Genomic DNA, 14,641 nt, shown 5'->3' with positions numbered 1-14,641 from the left:
GATGTTTCGGGCATAAGCCCTTCATCAGGAATCACAGGCTTCAGAAAAATAACTTATGCCCATACACACGTAGAAGGGTCAGAGCATGTTACTCTCAGATTAGAGACTAATCTCAGATTTGGTACCACTCGGTGCAACATTTTAATATGATCTTTATATATGTACCTAAAAGAGAAGTTGTCTAAAATTACAACCTCGAGAATGATTATAGGATGAAACCTGGAAATATATCTGGTGACTAAGAATGGCAAAGTGAAGTCCCATCACTACCGCCTTGGGCAGTGTCAAATTAAACATTTGGGAGCAGAGTTGCCACTTTGGTGTAATCATCAGTCTGTCCAAATTGCACCAAAAATCTGTTCAATATTATCTGCAAATTATTGAATGCAAAATCCTCCTTGCACAATAATGACACAGCATTTTGGGATGTCATTTTTAAAATATATTATTTTCAAAGTTACTCACAATTAAGAGTGATTACTTGGTGTTGTCTGCTTTACACAGTCGGAAAAGGAATTAATGGAAAACAAAACATTCCACCCCAAATTCAGAGTCACTAATTCATTGATATTGCATGGGTCCAGCATTTACAAGTAATTGATTTTTAAAAAAAAAACAGATACATTTACAAACTATATCGGAGTACAGTCAAGTTTTTTACTGAAACTGACAGGATTGGACAGAGTCCGCAAGGATTTAAGAGAAGGGAATCATACTTAGTAAATCTACTGAAAGTTTAGTGATATAACTAGTAGAATTGATAAGGGGCAAAGAATGAGTGTTACTTTGACTTCAGAAGGTTTTTGATAAGGCCCCACAGAAGAAATTAGCATATAACATGAGATTGGGGAGAGTGTATTTGCATGGGCAGAGAACTAGTTGACAGACAGGAAACAGAGCTGGAACAAACAGGTAATTTTCTGAGTGGCAACCAGTGACCAGTAAGGTACTACAGAAATCAGTGGTTCAAACTCAATTATTCACAATATATACGGATGATTTAGATGAGGGATCTATTATTATTTCTGAGTTTGTGGGGGGTGGAAGGGTGAACTGTGAGAAGGAGAAACTGTAAGAATGATACAGAGATGCTTCAGCGTGATTTGGATAAGTTGAGTGATTGGGGAAAATGCATGGCAGATGAAGTATAATTTGTATAAATGTCAGAATTTCGGATGCTAAAACAGAAAGGGAAATTATCTGAATAGAATGGGAAAGGGGAGGTGCAACTAAAGGTGTCTTTGTCCACCAGTCACTGAGAGTAAGTATGCCTGTGCAGCAGGCAGTGAAGGCAAATGGTATGTTGGCCTTCATAGTGGGGTAGGCCAGAACCAGTGGTCATAGTCTAACGGATATAGGATTAGGCTATTCAGAAGTGTGATGAGGTGACATTTCTTCATCCAGATCGTGATGAACTAACAAAACTGTCTGCCACAGAATTTATTTCAGGACAAAATATCAAATATTTTTAAGGGTTCGATATAGTTCTTAGGGCTAAAGAGATCAAATGGTATGTGGCGAAAGTGGGAACATGGTTTGCATTTGGATGATCAGCCATGATCATATTGAATGACAGAGCAGGCTGAAGTGGCTTACTATTACTCTTGCTTTTAATATTTCTAACATGCAAAAAAGTCAAATATTTCTAAAACATGTCAATTGCTTATCTGGATCACAAAATAAAATCTTATTTTTTTAACAGCCTCTTTAAAGATTTACATAAACACAATTATTACAAAGTTCCAGTGGTATTTAATTCACCCTGGGAGAGGGTGCTAGTTTCTATTAGTTTTCCAATATTACAACATTCACACAACAAACATAATTCATACTTAAAATTCTGCATGATTTTTCACTAATTCCAGTAACTCTGGGTGAATTTTATTCAGAAATGTACTACAGCCGACCATATAATCAAGGCTATTATATCGAAACGTTCACTTCACATTGTATGAGACAAAGAGGTCTTCAATTAAACTGGATTATCATGAAATACCATGACATTGCTGCAAAATGACAAATCTGTTTCCCCTCTCATGATTAATTAATGAATAAATGTTCAGTTTAATGTAGCGTTCTGGCAAAAATACGATATAAACCAGGTTAAGTTCATAGCACAGTGTCTGCAGATTGTGTACACAGCTGCACTGTAACCACAGGGTATGTTTGTGTTACTAGCTTTTATTGAAGATGCTTTAATGGAATAGGAGGGTTGCCAATGAAACCAGCATTTGTTGCTCATTCCTAATTGCCCATAAGTGGTGGTATGCTTCCCTCTTAAAGGTACACCAACAGTGCAGTCAGGATGTGTTCCAGGTTCAGTGATATGATTCCAATTCAAAACGTTATGCGGCTTGGAGGGGAACTGGGAGGTGGTAGTATTAGTAAGGGACAAGTAGCTACCATTGTCTTAAGATGGCACTGATCATGTGTTTGGAAGATGCCTTGGTTAGTTGCTATAGTGCATCTTATGTATTGTACACGCTGCTGCAAATGTGTGCCATTGAGGAGGAAGTTAACGGATCGGGTGTTAACCAAGTGGGCTGCTTTGCTCAGGACAGTGTCAAGCTTTTTCCTTGCTATTGGAGCAGTACTCATCCGAGCACATAGAGACTGTTCCATCACACTCCCAAAAAGTGCCCCTCAGGATTTGGACAGTTGCTCATTGCAGAATATCAAGCCGCTGAGCTGCTCATGCAGCCAGAGTATTTAAATTGCTTATCCATTACAATGCCAGTTAAGTTAACCTTCCATCAATGACATGTCCTTTTCTCTGAACAGGAAGAAAATGGTAGATTAAAAACCCATTTACAGACACAAATACCAATGTTTAACTTGCAAACATACCGATTCCAAAGCAAAAAGGGGGAGATGTAATTGTCTTTTCTGTGGAAATCTACGAAGGAGCTGCAGAAAAGCATTAAAGTAACAAAGTTCATTTTGAATGCAGTTTAAAACAAAATATAAAAAAGGGGAAATGAAATAGCTCTGAAGCAAGATTAAATTCAAATTAGAAATCAGCACAGATTTCCTGCCATTACTAATGTCATCCAAAATGCTCGTGAGCTTGTCCAGCATGCCACTAAGTGCAGCACTCAGCCCTGAATTATATTTGTTACCGGTACTTTCAATTTTAAACAAAGATCTCAAATCTGAAAGGACTGTTAAACTGACAGTTAAATGCTGTTTGTCTGTTGACAATTCTTATGGAACGAGGCAAAGGAAATAAGAGGGTGAATTAAATCAATATTCCACATTCAAACTACTGTGATGTACTATCCCACTTCACACCCAAATTCAAAAACACACGAATCATTCGTATGAATAAGGACAGAGTACTTCATCTCCAACCAACTAGCATGTTTGGCAAAGAGGGAAAAGTTTAGTCTTTCATCTGTATTACTGAACTTTCCTTAATTGCCCCAGGGATTCTGATCTTTGCTGATTTGACTGCAGAGACTTGACAAGGCAGATGTAAGACTGCAGTTCACTGAGCAACAAAAAGATTGCCACCTTTCACTCTTTCAATGTTGGAACAGTGGCATCAGCTAACGCAGTAAGGTTTGCATAAACGTTACTCTCATTTTACAAAACTAAAACACGGCCTAAAACGAGTGGGAGATCATAGCATTCAAGGATACCACAATCCTTCCAAGTCTAAAAGGATTAAAAACAATGAAGAATTTGATATAAACCCCAACACAACTCAATGTCAATTATTTAAAAAATGCAGTAGATCAGATTTTCCCAAACCTGTTCCCATCGTGACACCATTTTAAGGCTTGTAAATTGCTAAAACTCCGAGTGCCTGGGTGGTGAAGGGTTTGACCATTGCTACCTTGGAGCTCATGACACGAAAATTTCAGATTGTGACCCCAAGTAGGGACTCACCCCACATTTTGTAACGACCTGCAGAAAATCATAACCAAAACCTTCTGATCCACTTCACACAATTTACTTCCCCGGCCCTTCATGCCATAAATTAATCTCTAGTTTAAGAGTGAGTTTTACAGCAATTCACCTCAAGTGCGTTTTCAGTTTAAGTTTGTGAGAAGATTTGTAGCTCAGGTGCTCATTGTTGTGGTTCTGTTTGCCGAGCTGGGAATTTGTGTTGCAGACATTTTGTCCCCCGTCTAAGTGACATCCTCAGTGCTTGGGAGCATGCTATAAAGCGCTTCTGTGATGTTTCCTCCGGCATTTATAGTGATTTGTATCTGCCGCTTCCGGGTGTCAGTTCCAGCTGTCCGCTGCAGTGGCCAGTATATTGGGTCCAGGTCGATTTGCTTATTGATAGAATCTGACAGAATCTCTAGGAATTCCCTGGCTGTTCTCTGTTTGGCTTGTCCTATAAAGCTGAAAAATGTGTTGCTCGAAAAGCGCAGCAGGTCAGCCAGCATCCAAGGAGCAGGGGAATGAGGAATGAGGAGGGTGTGCCAAGCAGGCTAAGGTAAAAGGTAGGGAGGAGGGACTTGAGGGAGGGGTGTTGGAAATGCGATATGTGGAAGGAGGTTAAGGTGAGGGTAATAGGCCGCAGGCGGGGAGAGGTCGGAAAGAAGATTGCAGGTCAAGAAGGCGATGCTGAGTCCAAGAGTTGGGACTGAGATAAGGTGGGGGGAGGGGAAATGAAGAAGCTGGAGAAATCTGCATTCATCCCTTGTGGTTGGGGAGGGTGCTCCTTGGATGCTGCCTGACCACCTGCACTTTTCCAGCAACACATTTTTCAGCACTGATCTCCAGTATCTGCAGTCCTCACTTTGTCGTATAATAGTAGTGTTGTCCCAGTCGAACTCATGTTGCTTGTCATCTGCTATGTGGCTACTAAGGATAGCTGGTCGTGTCGTATCGTGGCTAGTTGGTGTTCATGGATGTGGATTGTTAGCTGTCTTCCTGTTTGTCCTATGTAGTGTTTTGTGCAGTCCTTGCATGGGATTTTGTACACTAGGTTGGTTTTGCTCATGCTGGGTATCGGGTCCTCCGTCCTGGTGAGTTGTTGTCTGAAAGTGGCTGTTGGTGTGTGTGCTGTTATGAGTCTTAGTGGTCGCAGTAGTGTGGCTGTCAGTTCGGAAATGCTCTTGATGTATGGTAGTGTGGCTAGTCCTTTGGGTTGTGGCATGTCCTCATTCCGTTGTCTTTCCCTTAGGCATCCGTTGATGAAATTGCAGGAGTATCCGTTTTTAGTGAAAACATTGTATCGGTGTTGTTCTTCCTCTTTTTGCAGTTCTAGTGTGCTGCAGTGTGTTGTGGTCCTTTTGAACAGTTTCTTGATGCAACTTCATTTGTGTGTGTTGGGGTAGTTGATTTCCTAGTTTAGGACTTGGTCTGTGTGTGTGTTTTTCCTGTATACCTTTGTGGTGAATTCTCCATTAGGTGTTCTCTGTACCATCACGTCTAGGAATGGGAGTTGGTTGTCCTTTTCTTCCTCTCTCGTGAATCGTATTCCTGTAAGTGTAGCGTTGATGATGCGGTGTGTGTTCTCTATTTCTGTGTTTTTAATGATTACAAACGTGTCATCCACATATCTGACCCAGAGTTTGGGTTGAATTTACGGTAAGACTGCTTGTTCCAATCTTTGCATTACCGCTTCTGCTATGAGTCCAGAGATGGGTGAGTCCATGTGTGTGCCGTTGATTTGTTCATATATTTGTTTGTTGTATGTGAAGTGTGTTGTGAGGCACAGGTCCAGTAGTTTGAGTATGCAGTCTTTGTTGATATGTTCACCGTCTTGTTATCTGTTCTGTATGTCCAGCAGTCTGGCTATTGTTTATCTGGCTAGGGTTTTGTCGATAGAGGTGGACAGTGCCGTTACATCGAATGAGACCATAGTTTCTTTCTTGTCTATGTGTATATTTCTGATGTCGTCCAAGAATTCCTGTGTTGACTGTATATGGATCCACTGATCAGGTGTTTCAGTTTCTGCGGTAGTTCTTTGGCCAGTTTATGTGATGGTGTCCTTGGTAGTGATACTATGGGTCTGAGTGGGATGTCTGGTTTGTGCACTTTAGGTAACCCATAGAATCTGGGGGTATTGTTGCTTTCAGGTTTCATTCTCTGTAGGTCAAACCTGGTTATCTGTCCGTTTCCTTGTAGGTTCCTCAGTGTGTTGTTTATCCTATTGGTGAGCTGTGGGGTTAGGTCAAACTCCCTCTTTTGGTAGCTGTTGGTATCTGCAAGTAGTTGCGCTTTTTGGATGTACTCTGCTTTGTCCAAGCACATCGACCTGGACCCAATATACCGGCCACTGCAGTGGACAGTTGGAACTGACAACCGGAAGTAGCAGATACAAATCACTATAAATGCTGGAGGAAACATCACAGAAGCGCTTCACAGCAGGCTCCCAAGCACTGAGGATGACACCTAGACAGGGGATGAAACGTCTGCAAAACAAATTTCAGCTCGGTGAACAGAACCACAACAATCATCATTAAATATTTTGGAAATTGATATTTAGGATTTCTACTCTAGATTTTATAGTACCATTGTACATAAATCATCTGTTAACATTTATTATGCCAGATACCAGATGAAAGCAGATGCTTTAGGGTGAAGTCAGGCAGGTTCCCGTTATATGCATGATATTTCAGCTAGCGCATAACACTGCAGAGATTATCACAATGATCTACTCATTATCTGAAGGTACTTCATTTAAATTAATAACACTGAATTTTGCAAAATATTAGTTAATTATATTCTATCTTAGATGCAACTAATTTCTGTTATGGGATTACCAGATGAGAAAAAACTGCCATGGATCTGCTAGCCTTGTTCTTCGAGATCTAAGTGGTTGTAGATTTATAAATTGCTGCCTAAGGATCACTGGTGAATCTCTGCAATGCATCTTTAGATCGTACATACTGCTGTTACTGAGCATTAGCGGTGGAGGGAGTGAGTGCATGTGGATTTGGTGCCAATGAAACTGCTAGCATGTCCTGGATGGTGTCATGGTTCTTGTGTTGTTGGAACTCCAGCCATGCGGGGAGCAGACCATCGCCATTTTGGCTTGTCTCTTGGAGATGGGGAACAGACTTTGGAGAGTCAGGAGATGAGTTGCTCACCACAGTATTCCGAGCCTCTGACCTGCTCTTTTAGGCACACTATGTTTGTGTGGTATGTCCTGTTGAATTTCTGGTCAACGCTAACCCTCAGGGTTTTAATAGAGGGAAATTCAGTGATGGAAATTTATGTCAAGGAATGGTTGTTAGATTGTCTCTTTTTGCAGATGGCTTTTAACTGGGGATGTACAAATATTTCTTGCCACAAGCCTGTATATTGATCAGCCCTTGCTGCATTAAAACAGATTTTGCTTCAGTATCTGAAAAGTTACAAATAGTGCTGAAGATTGGGAATGTTCAGCAATGAGTGCACATTCTGACCTTATAATGGAGGGAAGGTCATTGATGAAATGGCTGAAGATGAGTGGGACCAGGACAGTACCCTGAGGAACTCCTGCAGAGATGTCCTGGAGCTGAAATGACTGACCTCCTACAACCACACCCATCTTCCTACTTCCCAGGTATGACACTAGAGGAGAATTTGCCCCAATGATTCCAATTTTGCTCAGCCTCCTTGATGTCACGAATGTGGCTCTGAAATCAAGACCTGTCACCTCACCTCCCCTCTGGAATTCAGCTCTTTTGTCCATGTTTGAACCAAGGCTAAAATGAGGTAAAGAACTGAGTGACCCTGGTGGAACCCAAACTGGTTGTCACTGAGCAGGTTATTGCTGAGCAGGTGCTGCTTGGTAGCATTGTTGATGACCCCTTCCATTACTTTACTGGTGATCGACAGTAATAGGGCAGTAAATGGCCAGGTTGGATTTGTTCTGCTTGTTTTAGCGCTTACAAATGTGTTGCTGGAAAAGCGCAGCAGGTCAGGCAGCATCAAATGAACAGGAGAATCGACGTTTTGGGCATAAGCCCTTCTTCAGGAATCTTATGCTTGTGTACAGGACATATCTGGGTAATTTTCTATGTTGTCAGGTTGATGCCAGAATGTTGTCAGGACCATAATGTTTGCAGTGTCCAGTGCTTCTAACCGTTCCTTGGTATCGTGTGGAATTAATCAAATTCATTAATGACTGGTATTTACAATGTTGGGGACCGCTGGAGAAGGCCAAGATGGATCATCAACGCCTGACTAAAGATTTCTGCAATTGGTTCAGCCTTAACGTTTGCACTAATGTGTTGGGCTCTTCCATTATTGACGACAGGGATACTTGAGAGTCTTCTCCTCTACCAAGTTTTTTTTTATATAAAAAAGATTTTCCACCATCATACACGCCTGGATGTGACAGAATGTAGATCTAATTCACTGGTTGTGGGATCGCTTAGCTCTACCTATAACTTGCTGTTTATGTTGTTTGGTACACAAGAAGTCCCGTTTGATAGCTTCACCAGGTTGTCACTTAACTTTTAGGTACGCCTGATGTTGCTTCAGGGATGCCCTCCTGCACTCTCCAATGGACCAGGGCTGATCTCCTGGTTTAATGCGAATGGTTGAGTGTGTGATATGCCAAACCATGTGACTACAGATTGAGGAGTACAATTATGCTGCTGCTGATGGCACACAGTGCCTCATAGATGCCCAGTCTCAAGTTCCTAAATTGGCTCAAAAGTTTGTCCCATTTAGCATCGTGAACTTTAATTGGAATTTTTCATGTAAGAACTGTTCACTTAAGGGCTGTTATCATTGATTGTGGAGTAGTCCAAATTTCTCAATTAACAAAATCGATTCCACAATAATCTACAAAACTGACAGTTAACTCGTAGTATTTTGCTGTGAAGGCACGTGTCGAGAGAGTAATGCTGGAAAAGCAAAGCAGGTCAGGCAGAATCCGAGAAGCAGGAGAATCGATGGTTTGGGCATAAGTCCTTCATCAGGAATGATGCTCGTGGCCCGGGGTCTGAGAGGGAAATGGGAGGGGGTGGGGTAGGAGTAAGGGAGCTGGGAAAGCGATAGGTGGATGAAAGTTGGGGGAGAAGATGATCAGTCAGAGAGGGAGTGATGGACAGGTATGGAGGGCGGTGCCGAGTTGGAGGCTTGGGACTGGATAATGTGGGATAAGGGGAAATGAGAAAGGTGTTGAAATCCATATTTATCCCCTGTGGTGGCAGGGTCCCAAGGCAGAATATCAGGCTTTCCTCCTCCAGGTATCGGTTGGCAACGGTTTGGAGGTGGATGAGGCGCAGGACCTGCATGTCCTTGATGGATTAGATGGAGGCATTGAAGTGTTCAGCCATGGGGCGGTGGGGTTGATGGGTGCGAGTGTCCCAGAGAAGTTCTCTGAAACAATTCGCAAGAAGGCATCCCGTCTATCCGATGTAGAGGAGACCACACCAGGTGCAACGGATGCAATAGATGACATTGATAGAGGTGCCGGTAAATTTCTGATCGATATGGAAGGATCCCTTGGGACCTTGGATGGAGGTGAGGGGAGTGGTGTGGGTACAGGATTGCACTTCCTGCTGTGGCAACTCAGCACCACCCTCTGACCCGTCCATCACTCCCCACTCTGACTGATCACCTTCTCTCTCACTTTCATCGACCTATTGCTTTCCCAGCTACCTTCCCCCAAACCTCACTCCCATTTATCTCTCACCCCGACCCACAAGCCTCATTCCTGATGAAGAGCTTATGCCCAAAACATCAATTCTCCTGCTCCTTGGATGCTGCCTGACCTGCTGTGTTTTCCAGAACTGCGCTCTTGACTCTGATCTCCAGCATATGCAGTCCTTACTTTCTCCTCCCTGCAAGCCTACTTTATCACCATGTTTAATGATCACACATTTTCCTTCACTGCCGCTAGGTCACAAAACAATAATCACCAAAAGGAAATACATCAAACAATAAAGAATATAAAATTTCTAATCTCTTCTCACTGAGTAAAAGTAAAGTCACCATAACCCTGGACGGCAGCAGGGCTGCTCTGTCATGACAGAAAAATGTGGTGGTTTAACCTGCGGGTTACCGCACCTCAGGTAAGGGACAATTTGGAAAAGGCGGAGCTTTCATGGTAACCTCAGCCTACACAGGATTTCAGCCTGCACTATTGTCATCACAACATTGCAAACCAGCAATCCAGCCAACTGAGCTAAACAACGTTTATTGCAGCATGTGCAACAACATGGGAGAGAAAAAGGGTTCACCAATCAAAGGCTTGGAGCATCAACCAACAAGCTGAAAGAAAATGATGATTCTCAATAAACAGATGGTCAGTTAGACTCAGATGTACAAGTTGGAGACAGTCCTTTGGTCCAATTTATCCATGCTGAGCAGATATTGCAAATTAATCTAGTCTCATTTGCCAGCATTTATAAGACATAGGAGTGGAAGCAAGGCCATTCAGCCCATCAAATCCACTCCGCCATTTAATCATGGCTGATGGGCTTTTCAATTCCACTTACCAACACTCTCCTTGTAGTTCTTAGTTCCTTGCGAGATCAAGAATTTATCGATCTCTCCCTTGAAGACATCCAACGTCCCACCCTCCACTGCGCTCCGTGGCAATGAATTTCACAGGCCCACCACCCTCTGGCTGAAGAAATGTCTCCTCCTTTCCATTCTAAATTTACCGCCTCTAATTTTAGGTCTGTGCCACGGGGCCTAGTCTCCCCACCTAACGGAAACAACCTTCCAACCTCGACACTTTCTAAGCCATGTATTATCTTCGAAGTTTCTATTAGATCTCCCCCCAACCTTCGAAACGTTTAAAATTTCTCACCATTTAAAAAAAGTAGTCCATGCCTGTATTCTTTTTACCAAAGTGCAAGACCTCTCATTTGCTCATGTTGAATTTCATCCGCCATTTACTGGACCATTCTCCTGAACTGACTAAATCTTTCTGCACGCTGTCTACATCCTCAGCACTACCTGCCTGTCCAACTAACTTTGTATCATCATCGAAGTTCACCAGAATGCCTTCAGTACCTTCATCCAGATCATTAATACATAAAGTGAACAGCTGAGGTCCCAGTACTAAACCCTGTGGGACCCCACTTGTCACCAGCTGCCATTTCAAAACAGAACTTTGATCCTAACTCTCTGCCTTCTGTCAGACAGACAATTCCAAATCCATGCCAGTAACTCACCTCGAACAGCAAGGGCCTTCACCTCACTCAGTAGCCTCCTGTGAGGCACCTTGTAAAAGGCCTTTTAGAAGCCTAGATAGATAACATCCATTCAGTTTCCCTAGTCTCACCTACTTGTTTATTCTTCAAAGAATTTGAACAGTTTTGTCAGGCAAGACCTCCCCTTACTAAATCCATGCTGACTTGTTCTAATTCAACTCTGCACTTCTAGGAATTTAGAAATTTCATCCTTAACGATGAATTCTAGAATGTCATCTGCAACCGAGGTTAGGCTAATCGGACTATAAATTTCCTTCTTTTGTTTTGATCATTTCTTGAACTAGGGGCATAGAACTGCGATTTTCCAGTCATCTGGGACTTTCCCTGACTCCAGTGATTTTTGAAAAATCCCAGTCAGCGCCTCCGCTATTTCCTCAGCCTCCTCTCTCAAAACTGCAGGATGTAGCCCGTCGGGGCCAGGTGATTTATCAATTTGTAGACCTTGTGGCTTTTCTAGCATTTTCTCTTTTGTAACAGCTACCATTCTCAACTCTTCTCCTTGAATTTCCTTAATTGTTGGGATATTATTCATGTCTTACACCGTGAAGACTGACACAAAGTGCCATTAAGTCTACAGCTACTTCATTATCTTCCAGCACTAGTCTTCCAGCTTCAATTTGGAGCGGCCCAGTTTCTGCTTTTGCCTCTCGTTTGTTTCGTATGTATTGAAAAAAAATACTATCACTTTTAATATTACTGGCCAGCTTATCTTCGTATTTGATCCTCTCCTTCCTTATTTCTCTCTGTGTTATCCTCTGTTTGTTTTTGTAGTATTCCCAGTCTTCTGATTTCCCAGTGCGAACCTGCTGCTTATCTTTCTACTAGACTCCATATTCCCTATTGCTTTCCCTTTCCCTTCCACCCAACTCACAAGTTTAAAGTCTGAGTGACCACCCCACTATTTATCATTTTCACCAGGACACTGGTTCCAGATCGGTTCAGGTGGAGACTGTCCCATCGGTACAGATTCCTTCGATTCCAAAACTGATGCCAATGTCCCATGAAATGGAATCCCTCGTTTTCACACCAATCTCCTAGCCATGTGTTTTCTTTACTAATTTTCTTTTCCCAGTGCTAATTAGCCCATTGCCCGGGCAGTAATCCAGACATTATGACCTTGTTACGTGTTCTTCAATTTCCTTCCGAGTGCTTGATAATCCCAAATAGGTGTTCCTTCTTAGCCTTGCCAATGTTGTTAGTGCCAACGTGGAACACAACAACTGGATCCTCCCCGTCCCGCTCCAATATTCATTTTAACTGATCGGAGATAGACAATAGGGCAGGGGTAGGCCATTCTGCCCTTTGAGCCAGCACCACCATTCATTATGATCATGGCTGATCATCCTCAATCAGTATCCTGTTCCTGCCTAATCCCTACAACCTTTGATTCCACTATCCTTAAGAGCTCTATCCAATCTTTCTTGGAAGTATCCAGAGACTTGGCCTCCAAAGCCTTCTGGGGCAGAGCATTCCACAAACCCACCACTCTCTGGGTGAAGAAGTTTCTCCTCAACTCTGTTCTAAATGGCCTACCCCTTATTTTTAAACTGTGTCCTCTGGTAAGATAGTCCCGCCATTCCAGGAATTGACCTCGTGAACCTACGCTTCACTCCCTCAATAGCCAGACTGTCTTTCCTCAAATTTGGAGACCATAACTGCACACAATATTCCAGTTGCGGTCTCACCAGTGCCCTGTACAGCTGCAGAAGAACCTCTTTGCTTCATACTCAATTCGTCTTGTTATGAAGGCTAGCATGCTATTAGCTTTCTTCACTGCCTGCTGTACCTGCATGCTTGCTTTCATTGACTGATGTATAAGTACACCTAGATCTGGTTGTACTGCCCCTTTACCTAACTTTACTCCATTTAGGTAGTAATCTGCCTTCCTGTTCTTGCCACCAAATTGGATAACCACACATTGATAAACCTCTTTTTGTTTATTCATTCAGTGGATGTGGGTATTTTTCCTGAGGCCAGTTGAGAGTCAATCACATTGCTGTGGGGCAGGAATCACATGTTGGCCAGACCAAGTGAGGATGACCGTTTCCTTCCCTGAAGGGCATTAGTGAACCAGATGGATTTTTTTGTAACAATCGACAATAGTTTCATGGTCATCATTAGCCTTTTCATTCTGGATTGTATTGATTTCAGATGCCACCATCAGCCATCTTGGGATTCTAACCTTAATCCTCGGAACATTACACATATTACACGTCTAGCAAGAATACCATTAGGCCATTTCCTCTTTTTTTTAGCAATGTTTAAAATAAAAGTTCCATCATTCTACATGCACAATTTGTGACAAAACACTGAAACGTCCATGTGGCGGCCTCTCCAAAAGTTCAATCAATAGAAATCTGTTTGGGGGGAGAATGTTTCACTTTTATGGGGGTTTGTATTTTACATTTTTGAGATAAAATAAACAAAAATGAATCCAAATTAAAAATCTTACGCCACGGATATGTAATTTCTGAAGCTGGAGTGGAATTACAGACACACTGAGGTTGGCGAGGCTGGAGGGGGATTACAGAGACAGGGAGTAATGTAGCGCTAGAGGGGAATTGTTGTCCAAACATCGCTGTTGTGTACATGGACTGCAGCATTTCAGGGAGGCAGTTCACCACAACTTTCTCCCAGACAAATAAATGCTGGTCTGGACAGTAAAGGCAACCCACAGTAAATAAAACCGAGCAGTGACCTCTCTGAGCTGACTGGCTGTGAAGTTATAAACATCTCTGGAAATGGAATGGACAGAGAAACAGTGACATTTCACAGCTGCCCTCAGAATGACCTCACCCTTGGAAGAACTCAGAGCCGGCGATCAGCTCAGTGGGTTTCAGCCTCTTCAAACATCAATCTTAGTCTGTTTTATTTTATTAAATCTACAATAGTGAGTAAGGGTGAGGGTTTCTTTTTAATGTCTTATGGTCTCTTGATTAAATGTTTAAACTATAAAACATAAGCATTAAGTTATTTTCATGCAGTATTTTTCGAGCAGTAAGACTGTGCCTTTGTCTTGGTCTGTAGATTGTTAAGGCCGAGAGATGGCCTGTTGTAGAGTGGCGTGCTGTTCCTGTCGGATGTGGGAGATTAGGAAGAGTTTCAATGATCCTGACGATTATGTCTGCAGTAAGTGTGATTGCAATTCCTATCGGATCGCATGAATTGGTGGAGGAGTGATTAAAGACAGTGAGGAATTAACAGGGGTCAGGGGTGTGATAGGTGGCAGTCTCAAGATTGCAGGATACTGCAGATAAAGTCAGGTAGGTGGGTTACCTCCAGGAAAGCTAGGAGGGGTAGGCAGGTATTGTAGGAGTCTCCTGTGGCTATCCCCATCTCAAATAGGTATACTGTTTTGGAAAACATAGGCGGGAATAAACTTTCAGGGAATGTCGCACGGACAGCCAAGGTACTGTGATTGAGACTGGCTCTAACATAACGTGAGGTATATCCAGTTCCACATGATCGATGGTGATCGGAGACTCTCTTGTCAGGGGCAGAGTCTGCCGCTTCTGCAG

At 42.6% G+C, this 14,641-nt stretch overlaps 1 long non-coding RNA gene across 1 annotated transcript in view; it reads left to right on the top strand.

The window, feature by feature from the left end:
• The window catches only part of LOC122554805, a 28,665-nt gene extending 14,484 nt beyond the window's left edge, over nt 1-14,181 (top strand). The window contains exon 3 of the long non-coding RNA XR_006313087.1: nt 14,151-14,181. This is a non-coding gene — a long non-coding RNA (uncharacterized LOC122554805). The remainder of the gene's footprint in view (nt 1-14,150) is intronic.
• The last annotated feature ends 460 nt before the right edge of the window (nt 14,182-14,641 follow it).

Source organism: Chiloscyllium plagiosum, chromosome 11, assembly GCF_004010195.1.
Source record: "Chiloscyllium plagiosum isolate BGI_BamShark_2017 chromosome 11, ASM401019v2, whole genome shotgun sequence".
Taxonomy (NCBI): Eukaryota; Metazoa; Chordata; class Chondrichthyes; order Orectolobiformes; family Hemiscylliidae; genus Chiloscyllium; species Chiloscyllium plagiosum.
This window is presented reverse-complemented; position numbering and strand designations above follow the sequence as displayed.